General features: G+C 43.4%; 1 protein-coding gene across 4 annotated transcripts in view; it reads left to right on the top strand.

Moving 5' to 3' along the window:
* Positions 1–5,633: 5,633 nt before the first annotated feature.
* The window catches only part of lrfn5a (leucine rich repeat and fibronectin type III domain containing 5a), a gene marked incomplete at its 3' end in the record, with an annotated part of 121,024 nt that continues 118,873 nt past the window's right edge, over positions 5,634–7,784 (top strand). For all 4 annotated transcript variants that reach the window (XM_084380929.1, XM_084380928.1, XM_084380930.1 and 1 more), the window contains exon 1: positions 5,634–6,549. The remainder of the gene's footprint in view (positions 6,550–7,784) is intronic.

The raw sequence follows: 7,784 nt of genomic DNA, 5'->3' as shown, positions 1-7,784 counted from the left end.
TAATGTTATTTTCCGTGTCCAGTACACCCCACTGAAGGGAAAATTATAAGATGTCATGAGGAAAAAATGTCCTGCATTAAGGCTTTAACTCATTGCTGAGTGTGTACTTTCTTGACCACTCATCTGTGTGCAAAAGGATTTCAGCCAATATGACCTGCTGCCGTCTGCAATAGCCATAACAGCTAATCAATAGCTTGATCCACAGTGACAGAAGGTTAAAGCTTCAGCAGCTTAATGTTGATACTGACAGTGCCTTTGTGCTCTCATCTTCAACTTTTTCCTCCGTGGATAGAGTTATGACATAAACACTACCAGGGTTGGGGATTTTATAGCTCTGCTGGCAGCCAATTCTATGTCTGACCCAATCAAATCATGGCAAGGGAAGAGAATTTTAAGGATTAGGTCTTAAGTCCAGGTTGACAAGTACAAATTATGGGCTGGCAACAAACAACCATAACATAACATGTACAGTCAGTATACTTTGATTCATCATAATGTGGTGAGCGGTTAAAGATGTTATAAAGGGGGAATATTTTAAAGCAAATGTTTCAAAATGGCAAAATAAATTGAAGGTGCCTTATAGAATCTTACATCAGATCTTATCTTGAATTGGTTACTGGATGTCTACCTTTCTGGTCACTGATCCAAGAGTCACTGAGGGGATTTCTACCCAGCCATCCAATTATTTCAGTCTTACCAGCGTGTCCAACATGGTCTCCAGATGATCAGACAATCAATGCACTGATCAGCATCACTGGAAGCCTGAAGTTTTAGTGGCTTAGGACATCAAGAGCACTGGTCAGTGACTGGTTGTGGCTCTATGCTTGTTAGGAGCAAGCCCCTTGTTATAATTTTTTTACAAACTGAAGGTTAGAATGATTTCAGGAAGGACGCATTGTGTGACAGATCTGTAGTGATGTGCGGTTATTGCTACGAGACATTTAGAGGTAGATTTAGAAAGAAAAATAAAGTTTGAAGATAAAGTATGAATTCATCTCCTTGGAATTTTTTCTGTATCTGCAGAGGATGCTTGTGAGCCCATGTCAGTCCCATCAATTAAGCTATAACAGATGCCTCCATATGTGTGAATGCAATTCAAAGGAATAAACTCCTGGTATATATTTCACAGAGCGAAACAGCTTTGTTGAAGTTCTTTGAAATACCACAGGATGGATTTGCTTTTATCTATAAGCCTTAACAGATGATCAATAACTTAAACGACAACGGTATCCAGTAATCCTGAATTATAGTCTGCATTTTACTGAATAAATGACAAATTTACCATCTGGTGGCACAAGATGAAAAGTAAGGGGATCACCGAAGTCATTAGATTCTTCCTTCAACCTGTTCTCACTCCCTACACAACAAATACAGCAGCCTGGTTAGTGGCCCTGTGCCTCTAAGTTTGACACTGTAGTTGGCCCTGTAGTGTCACTTATTCAGAAGGTAGTTGGAGTGGTTTGATGGTTCATACACTGGACTTTGGCTCTGGAAATCAGTGTTTGCATCCCATTTGTCAGCAAGCTCATTTTGAAAGTCTAACTGGACATTGCATATTATTGATAACTACAACTTCAAATAGTTGTGTAGCGCTGCTGAACAGGATTAATGTCCACCATATCCACCACTTCCCAAGGCAAATCGATAAGTTCATGATTGAGGTTATTACAGCTCACACAGTGGATACGAACATAGATGGACTCCTTCATTAAAGATCTAGTTTGTAAAACAGTTGATTGATGAGTCTTATTCCCATCTTGTCAAATACTGACAGTTTGGGGCTGGTAGGTAGGCTCCGGTCACCAACCCAAAGCAGTTGGGAATAAGACTCAACAATCAACTATCTTACAAAGTGGACTTTTAAACCTACACTGTCTATTTTAAGCCATAACCCATACTAAGGCAGAGATCCAGAGATTAGCCAACTGTGGTTGACTAGGAAGCTCTGAGTGTAATTGTAATGCTGTAAAATGAACAGTTAAAGGCAAAACTATTGAATTTTGAGTGACTGGCGATCAACAATTCTATCAAGCCCCAACAGACCTGTCCTACTGTGTTCACTTTACAGACTGTAAAACAATAAAAATAGCATTTATTGCACCCAAATGTCCCTTAACACTAACAAAGTGGTATTTCAGGATTGATCATATCATTGAATTGAGACACGACTTAAAAAAAAGCCTGATTAGGCTTTAAATGGTTAACCCATGAATAATGATTTCTATAGGGAGCTATACCAGTAGCCACCTGACAATGTCTCAATGACTTTAGCCGCTGTTAAGAGCTAATCAATAAACTGATTGGCAGCAGCAGTAGCCTGAAGGTTGGATTACGCTGATTTATTGTCATGAACAATCACTCTGTGACGCCACGATAACACTTGTCACGCGTTGGAGGATTTCCAAGTGCTTTTAGTTCACATACGGCCATATTTTACAAAGAAATAACAATGACATACATTACAAATAAATATAAATCAGCCATCCACCCACATTCTTTCTGCTAACTAGCATGCCTGTATTGTCTGTACTGGCACTCGTGAAACAAAGAAAATATCAAATTGAATCAAGAACAATCCAGATACCATTGATCTCAACATTAGTTAAGGGACCTTGAGCCTTTCCACAATGATAAGAGTGTTTTATTATTGCAACTGATAGCTGTTGTCAGTCATCCACTACAATAAATCCCATATGAGATACACAGTCTTATTTACCTTCAGATATTTATAACATAACACTGTTCAACACAAATCTAATTTAGCTTTTATTAAAGAATGACATGCAGCTCAGGTTTGCACCCTGTATGAATCTCTCAACTCTTTTAATGATGGATGATTTATAAAGTCTAATCCCAACCCCTGTTCAGAATCCCACCAGGTTGATACATCATCTGTGAACACTGAGTAATTTGATGTCAAGCTCTGCTTTTAACAGTTATTGATTTACTGGTGATGATGAGGCCTTACCAGTTCTTTAAAGGTTACTACCATCGATCTGTCAGTGTTCCCCTGCAACTGGAAAAAAGATTCAATATCACAAGAAATTATGTAATGAGATCAAAATAAAGACTGTTCAATTAAGCACAATTATTGTATATTACATGCTATATTTATAGTGAAAAGAGGGCACTTCACAAAGTTTTCTCCACTGGATGAGCCCCTCAGATTCTAGATGTCAGATTTACCATCTTAATAAAAACCCTTGTGAACTCAGAATCTGATTATCGGTTTAGAAGAAGACTCTTTGTCACTTACAATCATACTGAGTGCAATATACTGAAACTCCTAATTTTACCCATCCCTGAGGAGCCCTGGGCTAAACCATGTATCAGAGGCTTAAAATCACTGGTGGACACTGGTGCAGGGGAGGCGATCAAGATAAAGTGCCCTCTAGGTTTCCTTCCAGTGGAGACAAGTGCCCTCTCTTCACTATAAATGCGTGCTGGTGCCCAGACCCATACAGCTGGTGCCCTTTTAATTTTTTTCGCCCCTGCCCCTGATACATCGCGAGTCCGCCACTGCTTTAAATTATAGAATATTGTGGAAAAGTATCATCATGACCGCGAGAACATATATTTAAAACAAAATAATGACTGAACTAAACTGGACTTGAACACAATGTAGGAGATTGACAGCTGTGCTCGCAACTCACGTCCATCAACACAGCCTACACCAAACATGATCGGCGGTCAGGTGAGACCGAGGGTCATTATCATTCTATGTCAGGAAATGAATTAAAACAAGACAGCATAAACTAAAACCAACTTCTAATGAAAGTGTCATAAATTGATCACATGACCATGCGTTATTGCATAATAATAATAATAATAATAATAATAATAATAATAATAATAATAATAATAGAACATTGTACAAGGGCACCAGCAGAAGAATTCACCTCACAGCAATAAATGTCTGGAGAAGATTTACCTGTAGATCATCAAACCATCTTTTGCATTTTCTTTCATTTTTGCCTTTCACCAGCATGGAGAAAAATGATTTTCTGAGTGTCCCAGCGTGCACTACCCATTTGGAGGCACATTGATATGTTGTTCAATCCCCAAACTACAAATGGAAAAATCAACATTTTCTACCGAAACCATCATAAATGAAAAAAATACCATTACATTTCTGGCCATGAAATGTCAGTCTGATAACAAAGTGTTCCTCTGTCATCTCCTCCACCCTCTCAAGCGCTTTACAACATTCTGTATAGCAGCACTGACTGAGTCAGAGTCAGTAGAACATGCCGCTCTCTCATTTTCCAAGACTTCATAACGCCTTCTCATAAACCTGAGTATAGCAGGTTGAAAGAGAGTAATCTCGGGAGGTGGCAGTCTGTATCTCAGGTGTTGCGGTGCCAGGCAGCTCCAGACGGGCCAGAGAAGGATGGCAGCCGCACTTTCTGCTCAGTCTCACGCTCTAGTTTTATCGACGATGTGCGGACTGAGTGTCGAGCAGAGGCTGAGAGCCTCCACACCTGATCACAGAGCTGAACTCATTAACACGACCGTTCTCCATCAGTGTGATGTGTGCGCACGGCCCGTCTCACAGAACAGACAGGGTGTAGGCTGCCACGGTGCGCGACCAGGCAGCAAGACGGGTCTCAACAACTTCCATGCAGCGGGGTTTAACTGCGTTAAGACAGACAGGGTTACTGAGGTGCAGCCCGGAAATAAGCTGATGTATATTTCAAAATAAAAGCCAGAGTATATTGCTCGAGTTTATGAAACAATGTGGGTTCTGTAAAGCAAGCTGGGGTCACCACACACACACACACACACACACACACACACACACACACATCATCCTCTGTCTTTATTACTTGCTTTAACTGTCAGTAAATGGGGAGCAGATCGTTGATTGACAGTGTTTTTATGGATCGTAATGATTTTCAAATGTGTCAGGTTAAACTGAATGAAGTCGGGCTGTAATTAGTAAATCATCATTTCTTTTGAGTTATTCTGAGGACATTATTTCCAGATACATGAACTCATTGTTTGACCTCAGACTTTTATTGTTGTAATCTGTATAAATGACCAGGTATATCATGTCTCTGTGGTGTGAAGGAGTTTAACTCCATTATATTACAATTACATTATATTATATTACAATTCGTTAAAAGAGTGTCATCCTAATGCTTATCCTTAGGATAAATGGACATTAACGAGCTGTGTGCTCCTGTTTTAACAGTCAATGCTTTTGGCACCACCACCATGTTTTTGTGCATCGTGCATGAAGCTTACTGTCCCTCCAGACTGAACATATTGTGAATGTAGGGGGAGCAGAATATAAACCTGAGTAATGAAAGTAAGAATAGCCTGGGTAATAATGCAGGACCTGGCCACTTCAGGTTCAGCTGCCATTGTCCTTCAGTGGTGTATATCCTGAAACACACACTATTTATAATGAAGCACACTCCCACACAGAGTGAGCCTGGAGATTTGGGGAACCCCAAAGATCCCTCTGGTGTGAGCAATTAAGTCCAGACACAGGCTGTCATCCAGCCTCCAGATAATACATGGATTGGGTTGTATTTTGAAATCCACAGCAGGAAGTCGCAGTCTTTTATTGGATCAGACCTGAGGCTTGTCGCGCCCGCTGCGCTGTGCGGATTAACGGACCGGCGAGGAGCACCGAGGACCAGCGGGACCGGACCGGGAACATTCCGCTGTGAGTGACCGGGGCGGGACACTCTGATTATTCTCTTATTCTGTTCTATTATTCTCTTCCATTCTACTCCAGACTGCAGAGGAGTCGAGTTAACGGAGGGTGAGCGACGTAAACATAGACTGAGAGAGAGAGAGAGAGAGAGAGAGAGAGAGAGAGAGAGAGAGAGACGCGGCTCTCCAAAAATCCCTCCTTGCGTCGGCCAGCGGTCTCCAACCAGCCGGGGAAGCTACGACTGTGAAGTGTTTCCTCAGCCACAAACTCTGCTCGGCCCTCGGGGATGTTTTATTGGAATAATTAGACTTTTTTCTTTTCTCTTTACCTGGGATAATTTTTTTCTTGCAGTGGAATTCTTCCTATTTCACCTGCACGAGGACAGCGAGCGGCTGAGAGGAGGAGGAGAGGACGCAGCACCGCCGGGGCGAAGAGGAGAGGAAGAGCAAGAGAAGAGAGGAGAGGAGAGGAGAAGAAGCAGCTGACGGGGAGAGAGGGATTCATTTCGGCTTTATCCCGGATGGGATTGTTCCCTCAGCCCGCGGATGGAGGGATGAAACCGGGAGGAAAAGACGGGGAGAGCGAGAAAGAGAGCGGGGGGGAGAAGAGGAGGATGTAGTCGTCGGGCGCTGTGAGAATGCAAAACGGACGCACCCCTCTGGAAGACAGGACTGAACTATAAACCCATACGGAATTTACAGTCACCCACAGGATATTACACATACTTAGCTCGACACATATACATTGATGGGGCGCGCTCTCTTGTCTGGAGGCTTTCTGTGTGGAGTTACAACTGTCACCGCCTCTGTCCTTCTAATTATGGGATATGGGGAGAGAATTACGCCCTGACACTCGGTGAGCGCAGGAACCACGTCCGCAGAGAGGTAAAGTTCAAACTCCCTTTATTATGATTTTATCTTTCATTTCCTTTGGACGTGCAAAATGTCGGCTCGGTTCTCTCCTCCTCTGTCCATCTCTGTCCCCAAGTCTGTCTCTGCCTGCGTCTGCTGGAGCGGAGGAGCGCTGGCGTCTTATGAGGGGTGGAAGAAAGAAAAGAGAGAAGACAGGGGCAGCTGTTTCTACGTTTCTTTGCATCGATATTTAGTCTGGGTGCTGGAATGGGCCGAGGGTGTATTTGGATAGCGGGGTGGGTGGGGGTGAGAGAGAGAGAGAGAGAGAGAGAGAGAGTGAAGGTGCTACTGTGAAGGAAAATCAGCCCTGAGAACACTGCAAGGTCAGAATTGATCCCAGTATAAGTTAGAGGAGCTGTGTGTGTGTGTGTGTGTGTGTGTGTGTGTGTGTGTGTGTGCGCGCGTGCGTGTGCATGTGAGTGTGTGGTCTAAATTTCTTTGCACCCAGTTGAGTGCTGTGAATATACGTCAGCGTGTGTGTGTGTGTGTGTGTGTGTGTGTGTGTGTGTGTGTAAGCGCGCGCACACACAGAGGCGCGCCAGAGAGAAGAACTTGTGTGTGTGTGTGTGTGTGTGTGTGTGTGTGTGTGTGTGTGTGTGTGTGTCTATAGCAGCCGTAAAACCCACTTTATCGGTCATGAAGGCTCCAGAATAATTAAAGCACCTTATAGTTATTAAGGTACACGCGCACGACACACTGCGCCGCGGCCCGTGTGTGTGCGCCACGCACTGCACCTGTACCTGGAGAGAGAGAGAGAGAGAGAGAGAGAGAGAGAGAGAGGCAGACAGTGTGTTCTGTAACGCAGCCTGTGTGAGACTGTGAACCAGCATTTCAGTCCAAATGTCTTAAAACAGCACACAGCGCATGGTTTGTCCTTTCAGTGTGTGTGCGCGTGCGCAACGGAACCCCAGCCCTATATGTTGTCGGCACAAAGCTACATGATGATGGAGCGTTGACATTTTCCTCCACATGTGTTTGAGTATGTCACCTCACATATAACTGCTGATGTGTGTGTGTGTGTGTGTGTGTGTGTGTGTGTGTGTGTGTGTGTGGATATAGATACCTGATATATGACACCTGTGAAGGGAACAGGATCCAGCACATCGCAGCTCACACCACCAACAAAATGTGCTTTCTCGTGTGTTTCAGTGATGTGCTCAGCCTCACACTCTGAGGCTGAGCTGTGCAGTCTGGTGTTAACATGGTCT

The sequence above is a fragment of the Pagrus pagrus genome, assembly GCF_965226575.1.
Source record: "Pagrus pagrus genome assembly, chromosome: 18".
NCBI lineage: Eukaryota > Metazoa > Chordata > Actinopteri > Spariformes > Sparidae > Pagrus > Pagrus pagrus.
Note: the sequence above shows the minus strand (reverse complement) of the source record. Positions and strands in the feature narration are given on the sequence as shown.